The following is an 18,653-nucleotide window of genomic DNA, read 5'->3' as shown; positions in this document are numbered from 1 at the left end:
AAATCTCAAAGTGCTGCAGGAAAAGCAACAGCAAAAGAGAAAACATTAGTAAATCAACATAGTTTATTAGTTTGAACCTGAAATATCTCGTCTTTATAAAGTATTTAATTAAATATCGGACAAATGAACTGCAAATGATTGCATTCTGTTTTATTGGTGTTTTAACTGTAAGTTGACAGAGGTGCACACACCTGACCGAGAGCAATACATGTTTATATGTAAACAAAAAGAGATTGAACATTTAGATTTAACACATTTAAAGTAGTGTTAAATCTAAATGTGAAAGGGGACCCATTCAGATTTAACATGGAACTTTATTTTTACATACAAACATATTTCTAACAATTTGTGTCTCAAATGTGAAGAAAACAAGCAAAATATTTAAAATATATCAGTGAGAAAACTGCAATCAATTTATTTACATTTGGTTTAACCTCCGTCTGTTGGAACAAAACATAAAAGTCTCTTGAGATCATGTGTTAACCACAGATGCTGTTTGACCAGGAACAGAAAACAGCAGCCTTCTCAAAAGAGGAAATGATACGTGACAAACTCATCGTAAAGTTTGAATGACAGGAAGCTTGAAATCCATTTTCTCAGTAACAACTTAACTATAAATATTCTAACTCTGAGTCGTCACACTGTGTAAAAACCTGAATAAAACCAGAGTGCAGTCATTTCCAATCAACCTGTTCACTGACAACAGTTTATGAAGTGTTCCTGAGAACATGTTCTAACATCCTTTATACAGTCATGTGTGTGTCATGTGTTTCACAGTTGAACCTGCTCCAACCTGACCTGTGACTGACTGAGCCTTCATCACACCATCACCTGTTACCAGTGAACCTGCTCACCTGTGGAGTCTTTTGTTGCCACTATCCCAAACTAGTTTGAAGCGTGTTGATGCCATCAGAATCACAAGAAGCTCAGAAATCAACATAGTTTATTAGTTTGAACCTGAAATATCTCGTCTTTGTGCAGTATTTAATTAAATATAGGACAAAATACAGGCAAATCTAACTTTTGCTGAAGGTTCTCAGTCATCCAGGTCACAGTAACTCTAAATGCTGAATCATAGACAAGTTACCTGAAAACGTTTAGAGGCTTCTTCAGTCTGTCATTGTTCTGTGGTGGGTTTTTGTGTTTTGGTGTTTTGCTTCCTGTTGTGCTTGCAGAGATGCACTGAGAGGCTGATTGCTCACTACTTTCTGCCTCACTGTCCACTTCAGGGTTCATCTATTTACAACAAAGTGTAACATCGTCAGGCTCTTAAACTCTGTGTGGGAGTGTCCTTACAGAGTCACCAGGGCCACTTGTAGGTCGTTGACCCAACTGACCTTCATGTGTGTTACTAAGGCCAGGTGAGCCCAGGTGAGACAACTCAGTACAGCATTGTAGGAGGGTGATAAGTGACGTCTTACTCCACCTCCTCCGTTCAAAGACCATCGTTACAGTTTGACATACGTGGATCTTTTACTCCTCTTTCAAACCGTCTGTCTTCTCTGGATAAGATGTTCACATTGATGTCCAACTGTATGTTGACAGAGGTGCACACACCTGACCGAGAGCAACAGACAAAGCCCACAGTAACATTTCAGTAACAGAACTCACCTGCTTCAGGCTGCGTTTCACTGATGTGCTGCTGCTGCTGCTTGTTGTCTGACCTGCAGCAGATATTCAGACATACAGAACATCCATACTGTTACATCACTGCATCAAGTCTGTTGTGTCATTCTACTTCATGTAAAGTTGCAAAAATGTCCTGAGTGCACCTGGACAGTTCCAGAGCAGAATAGTCTGATTATTACTGTGCAAGTGAAGAAATGTAGCTGCAAGATAATTCTTGTGATGTTGATCTCGTGCACTGAAGTGAATAACTGGTGTCAGTGATCTTGTTTATAATCATTCCATATTCATCACTTCTCTTTCTAAAGCACTGAATCAAATATCATAACTGTATTAAGAAACAATAAGGATGATTTTACAGAATATTGTCGTCTAATATTAATTATCTTTCAAGTATATCAGGAAAATAAGTGTAAACACGTAAAGGATCTGTTAAGAATAACTGATATGACCAGTATTTCAAAGTAACTCCAGATATTTGTTACTTTTATTGTCTAGAAGACAGGAAATAAAGAGAGATGAAAAAAGGTCACTGATACAAGTTATTAAAATAATAGGAAACCGTTAAAAGTTAAAAATATATTCTTATTAGATTTTAGGAGCTCATATTTCTACAGTTAAATGTGTCAGGATTAAAATGTTTTGATTAATAGATTTTATATTACTCTCCATTAATGAAGTTGTCAGTGCAGTAAACTGTCTGTTAGAAGCTTTGTTTTAAATCTGACGTATCTGAAATATTGTTTCATTCAAACTGTTTTAATGTCTGTAAAATAGAGATCATCTCAGAATCACACCCAGAAATTAAAATCACTTTTATTTCTTTGATCCCAGTTTGAACACAGAAACATCAGAAACAGTCACAACACACAGTTTGACAGTTTTCATGTTTTATTCAAACGTTTGTACAGAAATGATGAAGCGCTGCCTGAAATGACCTGAAACACGACAAGAGCATCATCAGTGAACAACAGAACCATCAGTGTGGAACTGGACCTGACAGACTGCTGAGCACCTTAAAACACAAACAAGAACCAACACAGGCTCCACCCAAATAATGCCAACAACACAAATGTCAAATGTAAAGTCACATTATATTCACAGTGACTGACAGCGTTAACAGCAGCTTCAGTTCAGTGAAGTCTGATGGTTTTAAAGCACATGTGGAGCTCAGTCAGGAGCTTTAAGCTCTACAAGCAGTCTGAGAAGATTTGGTAAATAGACGCATTTATACATCACTGCTGCCCTCATTCATCCATTCACTCACTCACTCACTCACTGATGGCAGTCAGCTACCATGCAAGGTGCTGGTCTGACCATCAGGAGCAGTTTGGGCTTCAGCCTGTTGCTCAAGGACACTTGGACATGTGGACGGGAGGAGCCGGGGATCCAACCAGCGACGTGTGATTAACTGACCAGCTGCTAGAGACGCATCAGATCATCAGAGTATAAAAATAAAAGAATAAAAGCAACATAGAACAGAGAGAAAGAGCTCGTCTTTGTCCTCAACAACATTAATAACAGAGTCAAAGTTTGTTCGCTCCATCATTTTTTCTCTTCAAGCTGCACAAGAGTGGAACTGAATCTCACCAAATATCAGAATTCATTTAATTCTCACTTCACAGAAGGATTCATTAATAATCAGTTCTGTCAGCATTAAAGGTCACCTGCTCTCTTCTGTTACAGGTACATGTCACTGTGCTGCATGTGGACCAGCTCTTATTGTGAAGGGCTGATAGTAATGTATATTATGGTGCATGTTAAATAAAACAATGAAGGAAACTAAATGAAAGCACTTTAACAACTGCTGAGACAGAAGCGAGCTCATCAGGTAATGTGACTGTGACAGGTGTGTTAATGTGGTCAGTCAGTGGAGGTGAATCAACGGTGGAAGTAACAACAAGAGCCGAGCTGACGTATCAGGTAAGTGTTACTACTGTACACTAAATATACTAAACAGGATCACAACTGAAAACTATCTTCTCCTTAAAAGAAACGCCAAGTAATGTGCACCTCAGTCCAAATCTCCGTCTTCTGCATCAAAGTGCAAACAACCTTCATTTCCACGTTGCTGCATCACAACCCTGATCCCAAAAACTCATTTCCACTTTAAACTGACTTTAAAACAGGTTTGAACTCTTAAACTGCCTGAAACAAGCTGACAAAACGTCCTCACTGTCATCCAGCATCGTCTGAAACTCTGACTGCTTTCTTTAAATGTTTCACTGTCACAACTCAACACATTCAGCAGCAGCAAACTTCACAGCACATGCAGAGAGAGTCACATTTCTGGATCAGCTGGATTCTCTCAGCGAGGTCGATGAGTTGGGTTCAGTTTGAGGCTCTCTCTTCTCCTCGTCTGCAGGAAGAACAACACAGTTATATTCAAGAACGTCTCAAATGTCTCGAGTGGAAAAACCAACAGAATGATTCACGTCTGAGAAGATAAAACATCTGTCAAGACTCTGAACATGAGATACATGTAAAGAATGAGTTGTGTTGTTTGTTCATTATTAATATGTTGATATGATATTTTTAAACGTACCTTTATCACGAGTTTCTTTTCTGAGATGTTTGATATAAAGTCCACCAACAACAATAGCAACAACAGCAGCAACTAAAAGGAGGCTGAGAACCACAAAACCAACAATCGCTCCAGCAGAAAGCCCTGAAACAGATGAAAAGTGAATGTGAGAGTCAGAACCTGAGTGCAGATGATGAGCAGCAGACTGGACCTCACAGCCCACACAGAACCACTAAAGGTGAGTCTGCTCCTGAGATCTGAACTTGTTCCACATGAAAACTCCACTGGGATGAATGTGAGCAGGAACAGTGATGTTAGCTCTGATCTCAGGTCCAGTTTCCTCCTGCTGGGCTCCACAGCTCAGAGGCTGCTTCTGGTTCTGGTCCCAGCAGTGAAGAAACAAATGGACTTAGTTCCATTCATCACTTTGATCTGACAGTAAAAACACAGGATCATCTGATCAAATAGAAAACTTCTTCACAACACTTTTACTGACACTTTGACACTTTGACTCAAGTGGACTTTTACTTGGAACAGAGTATTTTTACTTTGTGTTTCTGCTTCTGTCACTTCAGTAAAGTATCCGAGTACTTCTTCCACCACTGACTACTGTCCACAAACATGAAGATTCAAATCACTGGGAGCTTCTTGGTGCTGGTCGGGTCCACAGTTATTGGGCCTGATGGCAGCAGATCAACACAGTCTGTAGATTATTGAAGTTGAGTCTCAGTAGAAGACGGAATTTTTCACTCAGTCTGAAACATTTTAAAACCTGATAAGGATCCTTTAGATGTGATGAATATAAAATGTGACTGTATGTAATGAGAGGGACTTTTTAACAGTGTAAATGAGCCTGATGCTGCCCTCTAGTGGACAAACTGTGTCATGACTCTGATTCTCCATCACAAGTCAAACATGAGTAAATGTTGGAGGTGGTGAACATTTCTTCACTCCTGGTTTCAGGCTCAGACAGAGGAGGAAGACTCCTGCTCACATTTATAAACCACAGTGTTACACTTCATCTGTTGTTCTCATCTCAGTTTCACTGCAACTCAAAACTGAACGCTGGATTTGAAGTTCAAACTCATCTTGTGATGAACCAACTCTGCTGCAGTTGATGAATAAAGTACGAGGAAGCTGTTTGTCATGTTGGACCTTCACTGCAACACAACGGTTATAATTACAAGTTTACATGGTGCAGTAAAAACTGCAGCTCCACAGCCTTTATGTTCAGAGTCATGAAGAAGTGTTGGACTGCTGCAGGATTTATTCTGTGTTTGGATGTTTGTCACACTTCATTGTTTCAGATGTTCAGACAGAATCAGATAAAGAAGAGACAACCTGAGTTAACAGAAAATACAGATTTTAAACCACTGAAATATTAAAATCTCACCGCTGATGTTCGCATAAATCTCAGCATAAATCTGATGATCGATTTCTTCCTGAGTGACGACACAGTGATAGCGATCAGTCTTGGTCAAAGCAGCTTGGAGGACGATGTCGTAGCTGTCTCCTCTTTCTGTTTCCTTCAGATCTTTAACAGGAAGGATGTTTCCAGAACTGTCCTTCCACTCCACTTTAGGTTTTGGAGAAGCTCCTTTAACGACACACTGCAGAACCGTCCCATCATCTGTTTTAAGGGTCGTGACAGACGGTTCAGAAGCTGCACCTGTGAATATAAATAAATAAATATATTAAGAAAGTTGACGTGATTAAAAATATTCTCCTGGATTACAATGAGGATCAAAGAGTGTTGAAGACAAACAGAAAAAAAGCACAATATAACAATAAAAGCTGCCGGTTTGAAGCCTCCAGTTTGACGTCACAGCCGTCAAAAACATCTTGTTTCCTTTGGAGCCAGAAGTGACCATATTTGGATGAGAGGGGCGGAGCTGAGGAGGAGATCCTGATTGGATCTGACTTGTTAATCACGAGGAAGCCACGCCCCCTAAATCACACACACAGCTGCTTTCTGGTCTGTTTTACTGTCAACAGGAGAATAATTGACTAAATGAACATCATGTTGTGTTGAAGAAGACTTGAAACTAGAGACTGAGAGCATGAACTCATCAGGAGACTGTTTACTGAGGGAAGAAATCAAGAGACAAGTGAAGTCATTTTCTCATAAGCTTACGTACGTAAGCTTATGAGAAAATGACTTCACTTGTCTCTTGATTTCTTCTTGAAACCAGTGGAGTCGTCGTCTAGATTTTATACAGTCGACCATCCAAACTGTTTTAACTTTAAAAAGCTTTAAGTTGATTTAAAAAAAAAAAAAAAAAAGATGACGACTCACTAAAATATAATCCTGAAATGACGTCACATGAGATTTGTCGTCTGATATATTGTTTATGACACTAAAGTCAGAGAAATAATGTGTTTTAAAATATGAAACATTAAGTGTTTAAAAGCTTTTTGTTTGAGTCTCTGACAACAACTCAGATTAACAAACATTTAGAGACACGCGGGGACAAATACTCCATTACTGAGCTGATAATTGTACTCTAAACTTCTACTTCACTACATTTCAAAAGGTGACATTGTACTTTTTACTCCACTACATTAATCAGACAGATATAGTTACTAGTTACTCTGATACAAACTGAATGTACACAATCTGCTCCTCGCTGCTTTTTACACCTCTGGTTGGACGTGACACTGAATTTTCTCTGTCTCGTTAATTCACTCAGTGTAAATAAAGATGTATTGAATCTGATCTGATTAACAGGTCGTACAGGTGAACCTAATAAAGTGTCCACTGAGTGTATTTGATGGACAGTCTCCAGCTGCCAGAACAGAAAACTGATCATCACATCTGTTATAATTCTTCTGTTGTATTCGACAGCAGCTCAAACAGGAAGAAGAGCGTCATCCTTTATTATTTATTAAAAACTGCAGCTTTGTTTCATGTTTTTATCATTTAGATTCACCATCAGACATCAAATCAAACGACTACAACAGCTGCAGACTGACGCACAAGAAATAAGTGATAAAGTGACGTTAAACTGAGCTGTAACACTGTGTGAAGGTTCAGCAGCTGTTGTTCTGTTTCTGTCTTTCTGGATGCAGGAATGTAACGTTTGATGAATATTTAGTCAGAGTGAGTTAAAACCTGTGATGATGTTTAATGACTCATGTTGTTATTATCTCTCATCATAACTCATCACTTCAGATCAGCGTCATGTCAGATTATCTTCTGTTTCCTCTTCTACTCACTCAGCAGCTCATATTCTGTTTGTGTGTTCTGATCCAGTTCTGTCAGTCGGGTCCATCAGTTCCTCCACAGTTACACCTCGTAGTTATGATGTGCTGAACAACCAGCTCAGCTGTGTGTGAGACTCACTTTGTGTGCTGTGATTCATTTGAGTGTGTGGATGCAGAAATCTTTGTTCAGTAAGCACATGTCTGTACATTGAACTTGTCCAGGTGTGAACTGACAGACAGTCGCTGTGAAGGATTGAAACAGTCAGCAGGCAGAAGAGGCAGCTGTGGAGCTTCACTACAGGCCTCGTTTGTGGAAACTGCCTCTCAACTGGAAAGGAGCCACAAACTTGACAGAAAAGGAGGCTCAGAGTTCAGGAGCACTTTCAGTCTGAGCTCCTCAGTGGACCTGAGACCGGTACCAACATCATTCTTTTATGTCACTGAGAAAAAGATTCAGTGATGAAGATCCTGTGACATCAGAACCAGAAGCAGCTCCAGTGTGACTCCAGGAGACGGAGCTCAGATGTGTTTCAGGACTCAAAGTTTCTCTGATTCATCAACTAAATGAACACATGAATCAAGTGTCTGTGTTCAGATTGTAGTCGTGTATCATCACAGCTGGACGTCGTCATATCCAACATACAGACAATAATTCATGATGGAAATGATCCTTAAAGGTGAATTCAGACTGAACACAAAAGTTGATTTCGTTCCAGTTAATTCAACAGCTGGAGAGTTTTTACAGTGAATGTTTCAGCAGCACAAACATGAACTTCTTCTTATTTACATCCAGAACACATTTATCTACTTTTTCTGTTTTAATTCTCGACGCTTCTTCTGTTTGAAACATTTTCAGCATCAACAGACTTTGAGCTGATGACCTGTGTGTTCAGTCTGAACTCATCATCATTTTTGAAACACACAGAGAGTTAAATTCTTTTAAGATTAAAATACCACTGACCTGCCAAGTGCACATAAGTCACAGTAGCAATCTGATGGCTGAGTGTCTCCTGTGTAGCTACACAGCTGTAGTTGTCAGTCTTTGTCACTGTGGTCTTGACAGTGATGTATGAACGACCTCCTCTTTCTGAGATCTGAGGTGTATCAGCATTAAGAGTGTTGTTATCACTGTCCTTCCACTCTACTGTAGGAAGTGGATCACCATGAGCTTCACACTGCAGCAGAGACCAGTCCTTTGTTTGATCAAGTGTTATGACAAACGGCTTTGGAGCTGCACCTGTGAACATAATATAACACATTATAATAATGATGCACGGCCTGATAAATTATCAGACAACAGTGAAGACTACAGCGCCAAATATCCAAACATGTCGTCTCAGGTGAGGATGTTTTTTATAATTTCAGAGGAAAACAACAAGATTGAAATTTGCAATACATCTTCTACAAGAGCTAAGAGAGGAGGGAAAAAGACAAGTTTAAAGTCTTTGACCCTCTGCTGTGCATAAACTACAAGTTAAAAACGTCTTTTTAAAAAAACACAAACGGTGACATTATTGGTTATCTCATTGGTATCGGCCATGAGAAGTAATTATATGATATTTGATATTTCGAACATTTTTACTTCCTCCAATATGAGGCAGATTCTGCCTCATATTATGGCAGATGCACATATAAAGTACATTTCTGCTTAATTTAACAAGGAACAATTAAAAAAATAAAAGACTGAATCTTCAAAGGTATACACACCTAAACCTGTGAAAGATTAAAGTGCTGTGTCTTATATATTTTCATAGTTTAATTCTTGCAAACAAGGGTGGACAAAATATTAGAAACACCTCTCAGTATCCCAACACACTTCACAGATATGCAGTTTAAACACAAACTACATTCTGCAGACTGACAATGAGACTGAACAACATCTCTCAACAGTTTCATCACAATCTGATCATTTAAACTTTCATGAAGATTTGTTTAATGAGACTTGTTAGTTTTTATCTGTTATCTGATGAACTGGAATATTGAGTGTGTATAACTCTGAATGGGTTTTTGTCACTGAGATGATCAAAGCACAATATTCACATTTTCTACTCACTGTCAATATAAATATAATAGGAAGGCATTTTTAGTGTAAATCTTTAACACTGACACAAACTGAACAGATGTTGTTGTCTCCAGATGTGTAACACAGCAGAATGACACACAGAGGTTCAGCTCAACAGATGTTAGTGTGTTGTATGATACTGAGGCCTGTGGAGCTGATGACAGACATTTACTGGTAATGACAGGTGGAGAGTGACGTCATCACTCACCTGGGATGTTTTCACGTGTTCTGTCTTTTAATGTTATAAGGTGCGCAGGATGCACGCGACCCGATATTTACAGTAAAATATAATAAAAACATAAACAACATATTTTCATGTTGACGTCAGAAGTCAACACACACATATTACACCTCATCTGAAAGCTCACAGGTTCGTTTTTATCGACACATTCAGGAACCTAAAATAAAGATTTACGACATTACAGCAGCAGCGTCTCACTTTACGGCAGTAAACAGTTAGCTACTTACTAGCTAGCCTGTGTAGCCGCAGTTAAACTGTATTTATAGGTGTAAAAACAGACATTTATAGACGAACAGCGGCTCGTTTTAAACACAAAAGTCCAGCCATTAAATCCAGCTCGGTTAAACGGAAGCGGAACTGAAAACCACCACAATAAAAGTCGATTGTGTCGCTCGTTTATTTTTAGCGCCGCTCGTCAAACTTTCCGAACAACTTCATTTTAATCAATTTAAAGTATCGACAGAAGATTTGACCAATGATGTTCAGTATCTCTGACATCAGTAAACGTCCCGGAACAAAACCAACCAATCAGCATCTTTCTACGACCTAAAGTGACGAACCTAACGGTCTTTTAACTCCCTCAGCCAATCACAGGACAGCATCTGTACGTGAGCGCCACGTGTGTGTTATTGACAGCTGCTTTCATCCAATGGGAAGTCAGCACCGTGAAAACACTCTGAGTTAGCAGCCAATTAAATCACCTGTGTGACCATATATGGAAGTGAATGTTGTCGGACTTCCTGTGGCAGCGGGACACCCACATAACAGAGAAACTTTATTTATATGTTTAAGGAGACATGATTCAATGATAATAAATATGTAAATCTTTATTTAAACACTCACAACATCTTTTTATCGTCGACTTTAACACTGAGGGACATTTTTCAGCATCTTAAAGGGATTTATTATCATCATTTGGTAACTTTGGAGAAGTTTTAGAGAGCTCTGTGGACATCTGCTGGAGATAATCTGTACTGCACTTTCTAAAATATCTCAGAGCCTCTTCTGTCTGTCAACATACAATTTGGTTCAGACATTTTAGACAAGTTGAGGGAGAGATCCTGAGAATTTCAGCCTGATGGACCAGATTATAACTTATTAATTACATTTCTTAATATATTGTTTGATAAAAAATAAAACAAGAAAGTTTGTAGTTTTTCAGTTTGATCATTTCCTAATTAAACTCTCTCAGAGTCTTAAATCAGATCAACACACCTGATGAACCCTCAGAGTGTTTTACAGTGATGCAGTGAACATGTATCAGCTCCTCGTGGTCTTGTTGGACTATTACACACTTTAAAATGTTTAAATATTGAGGGACAGAAACACACGCGATCAAAATGAGCCTCAAGAGGTTAACACAGAGCGCTCTGGATCAGGAGCTAAAAGGGAAAACAGAACACAGTAATTATATCAGAGTGATGATGTGATATCACCAACATGGAAAACATGTGATACTGGGAAACTGAAACATCAACAGAATTAGAGTTTCTGAGTTAATCTGAGATGAAACTGTTCGTCTCTGTGAGGAACTTTGATCGCTGCAGCCACAAAAAGTCACATGATGAAGTGAGTTAAAGCAGGAATATAACCAGAAGACCTGCAGCTCGTACCAGAGGATCATTCATTAATATTAATATCTACACAATATTAATTTATCTGATAGTTGTGGAAATAATATCTTCAGTTGTCTCTCCAGTATTGATTTAAATATAATTATAAAATTCAACATTATGATCAGTAAATAAGTAATAAACACCAACGAAACATTAAATTACAAATCATTACATCAGTCAGAATAAACACAAACAAATAAAAGTGTGCTCATTATGTTATTTAATAATTTATTGTTGACATTAACAGGAAGTCTGGAGACAGTTTGAGAAAGAAATGTTACACAAACACTTCAAATGATGAAATGTAAGAACTTTAACAGTCCATCAGTCGTCAGAACTGTTTGATAAAATACTCACCGACATGAAGAGTGACGCTGGATGGACTTCTGTTGGGGGGGAAAGTGCAGGCGTAGTTTCCGCTGTCAGTCAGCTGTGTTCTGCTGATTTTTATGGAGGCGTTGCCGTGTTTCAGTTCATCCTCAAAATGAAAAACGCGTCCTTGGAACTGTTTATCTTGACCTGTTCGGCCTCCGTTGTTGTAATGTTTGCCGTTCTGATAAAAGAAAACCTCCAGACCGCCTTTCTTCCAGTCAAACGTCAGTTTCTCGATGTTCTCCTTGGTGTTGATGGAGCAGGGCAACATGGCGTCACTTCCTTCCTCCACGGTGACGACGACTGACCCTGGAAGAAAACACAACAAGTTAAAGAACAAACACACAAACGTCCCAACACGACCTGCTGATGACTTTATGTGTGATTTGTGGTTGTTGTTTTGTTTTTGGTTCACGTTTCATAAAAGCACTGAAATATGTTGTTACAGCAGTTCACAGGTTGAAGTTAAAGATTCAGCAGCAACACTTTACAATGAGGTCAACAAACATATGAGGAGTTACTGAGGAACCAATCAGGAACAACTTGATGATTAATGAGAGAACTTGCTGAGATACTATATTCATTAATCATTAGGTAATGACTCGTTCATAATCACCTGTGAATCAACATGCTGAACACTTTCTTAATGAGCTGCTACTGATTACCTAAGAAGCAACAAACAGTAATAACTTATTACTTACTAATAACTTAATCATTAGTTAACTGTTCACATGATGATGAAGTCATTAAAATCAGTGAGTCTACCTGTTAACTACTCTGTATTATTATTCACTAATCAATAATGTTACCTGGTCTGCAAACTTCCATCTACACAACATCAACCGTCTCCGTCTCTCACTCACACCAGCCTGCACTGATATTCTGGTTAACACTCTGATTACATCCCGTCTGGACTTCTGTAATTCTCTCCTCCGTGGTCTTCCTCAGAAATCACTCCATAAACTCCAGCTGGTCCAGAACTGAGCAGCCGTATCATCAGCAGAACTCCCTCTGCTGAACACATCACTCCAGCCTGCAGCAGCTCCATCGGCTCCTGATCAAATCCTGCAGTGATTTTAAGATTCTTCTCCTCACTTTTGAAGATCCTTCATAACCTGGCACCATCATATCTGTCTGAACTGATCCACATCCACACACCCTCCTGCACTCTCCGCTCCTCTTCTACCATCCAGCTCTTCACCATCTGCCAACAGAACCACCACGAGGTCCAGAGCTGTCAGCCGATCTGCCCCCAGCCTCTGGAACTCTCTCCCAGCAGACATTCACACCTCTGACACTGTCTCCACCTTTAAATCTCACCTGAAAACACACTTATTATTCTGAGTGGCCTTCTCTGTGTCAGACTGATCACATAATCACACTCTATTCTCTATTCTCACCCTGGAAGTCTGACCCTGCCTGACCCGGCCCGGTCCACTTCCTGTATGGTGACGACTGCAGAGTCTGAACTCTGTGCCGAGCTCCTGGAATCATGTAATTACATCTTCTTATTTATTTATTTATCCTCATTTGCACTAAACTGTCTCCTGTTTCTGTTGTACTGTCTGTTGTTATGTGTCCTTGATTTCTTTGAAATGCGCCTTTAAAAGATCATTTTATTGCCCTCCTCATGAACTGATCATCACCTGATGATTCATTGATTATCTCCAGTCTGACCTGTAGTAACTCATTATCTCCTATATAGTCTATAAATCACAGTGATTCAGGAGTTACTCAATAACGATGATTAACTGTCAAATGTTCCACACACGCGTTTTATTTCACCTCCGATAAAAGAGTCCAAAGTCCAACGATCACAACATCCGGAAGGTTTAATTTCATCACAAGAGTTTCTGTGAAACCTGCGAGAGTCTGCAGCAGGATGGAGACGGCGCCCCACGAGCATGCGCACACGCACGAACACGCACGCACACACAACAGTGATGACGACACATCATTATAAAGCATCTCGGGATAAAACTCATTATCATTCTGCTGTAATTCTTCTATAATCGATCCAATCAATACTATCGATGTGCGCCGATTATCAGGGTGCACGTGACGTCACCGGGCGCTGAGCAGGTGTCTCGTGCGCACTAAAGCAGGAAGCAGCCTGATTAACATCCAGCATGTTTCCACATTGTTCCTGTTGAGATGAAATAAAGTGAAATGACAAAGTGTCAGTGATGATGATCAGTTTTCTTACCGTCTCCAGAGCAGCTCAGCAGACAGAGACACACGAGAGGAAGAAGCTCCATAGTTGTTGATGTCCTCTGAGGATTCACCTCACTGATGGAGGCTCTATGTGACGGAGCTGCACACACTCCTCAACACTCTGATGCTTCATCACAAACTGCTTCTGTTCCTCAGCATCCGGTGCACTCCTTCACAATAAAAGCGTCATCACCGCATATATTAACTATGACTCATGAATTCTGCACTTTGTCTTCACACTCACATTAAAGCTGTGTATAAAAACACTTTGCAGCCTCAGATTCAGCTTCAGCTTCACTGTTAGTGTCTGACAGCTGCTTCTCTTCCTGATCAGCAGCAGTGAATCCTCTCTGTGCAGCTCCTCCAGTAAAACATCAGGATCAGACCCAATGAGAAGAAAATGAGCTCAATATCTAAAACATTTCAGTGAGAGAACTGCAATACATTTTTTTGACATATTTGTTTTTATGTCCCAGACAACCTCTGTTTAGTGTTCACGCCTTTTTAATACATACGTGTTGTTGTTTTTTTAAAACAATTTCTTTATTGATTTCAAGCACAGACAGATATGCAGTTTAACAGATTCGAGTACATATTTTAATACAATATAAAGAAGATACAAACACTTAATGTATTTTTTTTCAGAATATGTGTTATCCTCTCCATTGACATACATTGTGCCATAGTATTAATCCAAGCTCCTATTGTAGGGGCCGAGGTTTTCTTCCTATTGAGAGCTATTAATCGTTTTGCCTGTAGTATAGCAAAGTCAATACATTTATATTCTGTGGTTCTTAGTTTCAGATTTGTCGGCTACAGATGTAGCAGTATCATTTTTGAATCTACTGGGATATTTATAGACAAAATGGTCATTATTTTATTAGTCACTTCCTTCCAGAATGCATTAATTTTATTTCATTCCCATATACAATGTATGAATGTCCCTTGATTTTCTCTACATTTAAAGCACATGTCCGGTATATTACTGTTATATTTATGTAATTTCACTGGGGTGATGTAGGTCCTCAGCAACCAGTTATACTGAAGAAGCTTTAAATTTGTGCTGGCTGTTTTGGTTTGATCCTCCTTACAGATTTTATTCCACTCGTCGTTTGAAATGTCAACTTGAAGGTCTAACCCTCATGCATGAAGTTTGGATATTGCTGATTCGCCAGAACCAGACATGAGCCAGTTGTATAATAATGCAAGAATAATGAGATCAAGCCCTTGCTTCTGCAATTTTTAATCATAATTTCTTCTAAAGACGACAGAGTCGGGATTGTTAGTGACTGATTCTGTGAGGAAGAAATAAAGCTCCTTAGTTGTAAATATTTAAAGAAGTGCTTCCTCGGAATGTTAAACATTAAGGATATGTCCTCAAATGTCATTAAAACTCCTTCTTTATAAAGGTCAGACATGATTCTCAATCATTTTTTTGCCCAAATCTGGAATCCCGCATCTAGTGTTCCTGGTTTAAACACAGTATTGCCCCATATTGGGCTAAATTGTGACAAAGAATTAGATATTGTCATATATTTCCTTACTTCGTACCATATGTTAACCATAGTAAGCACTATAGGATGAGTGGTGTGAGTTCGTAGATACTTTAAACTGGCTGAGTACAGATACAGGTTTAATGGTATCTGGAGGGAGTATGCCTCTATATCCACCCATGATGGAGAGTTTTCTTTGCAAAAATAAAACATTATGGTCCTCAGCTGTACTGCCAAATAATACCAGTAAAGGTTAGGACATTTTAACCCCCAGTATCAAATGGAAGATATAACAGTGACAGGCGAGCTCTCGGACATTTCTTGTTCCATATACATTTTGTAACGAGTGATGTAATTCTTGCAAATGTTCCTTCAGGTGGCGCCAAAGTAACATCCTTAAATAAGTACAAAAACTTGGGTAGGATATTCATTTTTAATATATTTATCCTCCCAATGAGGGAGATAGGAAGAGTCAGCCATCTTTCTATGGCTTTAAGTGATGCATATACGTGTTTTTAAATCCCTCTAATAGTGAAACTACAAGGAAATGTTTGAGTTTCTCGGAAAGTAGCAGCTTTATTAAAACAGGATATGACACACACACACACACAGGATCCTATTTCACTGAGGTTCATTTCTGCTTTTCATTTAAAAATACATACAAACACTTTCAGACACGTTTTCATTGGATATCTGAGTCATGTGATCAGGGATGTGTTGCAGCAGGTGTGAGGAGAAAGAAAAGAGTGACTTCAGGTGAGAGTTGGAGCGTCTCATCATCACAACCCTCCTCTGTTGTCTTAATGCAGCCAAATGTGATCACAGAGGTTTGACTTCATGAAGACAGAGGCTGGTTTTAGGACAGTAGAGGGCGTCACAGTCATCAACATGGGAGCTGAAACAAACACATGACTTCTGGAGAAGATATCAGAGTTCAGGTAAAGATGATCAGCTGACACACCGTTTGTTTGCTCAGTAATGTGTGTGTGGCTCAGGTGTAGATGTCGGGCCTCCTGCTCTTTGTATCAGCTGCTGTCATTACAACATGCTCAAGTTAACAAAAAACTATGTTCAGATATGTAAATCCATTTATTTCACATTATACCAAAATCAACAACTTGAGCGTCTCTCAGTCAGAAACCACAGAGCCTCACTGTGACACACCTGTTACAGGTAGTGCTGCACTGAAGTAGACCACCATGATTCACATTCAACTGATTCTGATGAATCGATTTTATATTCAGTGATTTATATTTAAGTTCTAATAATGACGTCACAGAGACAAACAGTCTGCATATCAAAATAAGAGCCTGCAGCTGGCAGTGAGTCTGCTTTCTTTACTTTCAGCAGTGAAGTGATTTACTCCCTGACAGAACATCATACATTTATTATTCTGAATACAGAAACATTTTATGATTAAAAAAATGTAAATTATCAGCAGACAACTATCATAAATATGCAGCATGTAATCAAACAGGTCAGCTGTCAGTTGTTGTTCCTTCATATTTATGACAGATTTACATCTTCAACATCGATCTGATCAGAATCAAATCAATCCCAGGATGCTGCGTGAGTGACAGGTGCCCCGCCCCCTTTATGTGACATCACCACCATGACGTGATGATTTCTGGTCAGCAGACGAGTTCATGATCATGCAGCACTGTGCAGCTGCCTAAATCGTGATGCATGCTGGTTAAAATGTGTCCACGATGACCTGGATGGTTTCTGCTCCGCATCCGATGTCACATGACCTTAAGTTATCGCGGGAGCGAGGCGGCTGCAGAGCAGCTGAGCAGTTGCTCTCCAGGTGCTGCGCGAGTCTAGACCCCACCTTCATGACGTCAGGACTTGACGTATATGACGTGTGTTTCGATGAATTTCCATATCCATAAGCGCCTCTTTTCTACTCAAACATCACATACTTTCAGATCAGTAGCAGCCGTGTGGCCGCAGCTGTGGGACAGTCAACATGAATAAACCTATAAAATCCTTCATGTTACACAACAACTCTGAAAGATGTCGTCAATAAACTGCTCAGTTCTGTCAGATTACTTGTGGTGATGATGGAGAAGTGGTGAACTGCTGCAGACAACACAGGTTCAACTCTACAGTTATCTGTACTGTCCACTCTTATGAGCCCTTTCTGTTCCCGTCACGTAGAGAGTCCAACTTCACAGCAGCGTTTGTGTCTCCGCCCTGCAGTCGCCAGCAGATGTCGCTGCTGCAGGAGGTCAGCTGGAGTTCAGCTTGAACACGCCCACTGAGTCCAGGCCCGTATTAACCCCATTTGGTGCCCCTGGGCACTATACCTCAAGTGCCCACCCCCCCAACGCCCGCCAAAGTAATAATGACCGCAAACGTAATAAAAATCAGCAGCATTTAATGTAATAAACCCACAAATGTAATACATTTTCCATAAGCGTATTAGCCGCTGCCTCACTGGCGTCGCCAGACAGATTTCACTGGGGCACGTGCCCCAGTATTGGTCTGTAGTGCCCCAGTATAAATTTCACCAGTAAAAAAAAAAAAATCACTTTAGAGTTTTAAGTCTACATGGCATAATCTACAGAATGCGCACATATGTACCTAATATGGCAACTCATTGCTACTTTATTCACTCCATACACAATGCACACATGGCTACTTAATATGGTAATTTATTCACGCGACTTTGGCTGTGATTGGGGTCCCACGGTCACTTCAGAAACAACTTCGGAACATAACGTCTAACAACGGTGTCTGAGCGCTATTTCTTTCCACCTGTCTTACAGGTTAGTACTGGGTAAACTGCCCATCATGTTGTTTGTTTTCACCTCTGTGTCGCCATTTCCATGTGGATTTAAATGTTACAACTTTACTTTTTATGTTTAATGTATGAGGCTGTTTGTTGTCGCTAGTTGTTTTTAGCATCACCAGCCGTTAGCCGCTCAGCCGTTCAGCCGTTCAGCCGTTAGCCGCTCAGCTGTTAGCTGCTCAGCTGTTAGCCGCAGGTTTCGGCTCCAAGTGAACTTAAAACAGACCAGCGGCTCGTTGTTTACCGCGTCCAACCCCAAGGCTCTGGTTTCCGGGTTTCTGTTGAACTCTCCGGACGTCGGGTTTCAGCTATCGACTGTCAGCTGAGCGGCCAAACACGGTGAGCTCACGCAGTTAATCCGCAGATTTGGTCTCCAAGTTGAATAAAAACACAGTATGTCCAGAAGCTCCACAGACAGTTGCGTTTGTTCATATAACACACGGGGAGGTTGAGAGAGAGAGCTTATCATCATTGATGATAGAAGTTTAATTTCAATGTTGTTTGAAG

At 39.8% G+C, this 18,653-nt stretch overlaps 1 long non-coding RNA gene across 1 annotated transcript; it reads right to left on the bottom strand.

The window, feature by feature from the left end:
• Nucleotides 1–2,499: 2,499 nt before the first annotated feature.
• LOC115577925 (uncharacterized) lies at nt 2,500–5,535 on the bottom strand. The gene is made up of 2 exons (XR_003983304.1): nt 4,172–5,535; nt 2,500–3,985 (listed from the first exon to the last, which is right to left on the bottom strand). It is a non-coding gene; the product is annotated as an uncharacterized LOC115577925 (long non-coding RNA).
• Between the last annotated feature and the right edge of the window lie 13,118 nt (nt 5,536–18,653).

This window comes from Sparus aurata, unplaced genomic scaffold (genome assembly GCF_900880675.1).
Source record: "Sparus aurata unplaced genomic scaffold, fSpaAur1.1, whole genome shotgun sequence".
Classification (NCBI taxonomy): domain Eukaryota; kingdom Metazoa; phylum Chordata; class Actinopteri; order Spariformes; family Sparidae; genus Sparus; species Sparus aurata.
The sequence above is the reverse complement of the archived record's forward strand: the minus strand, read 5'-3'. Positions and strand labels throughout refer to the sequence as shown.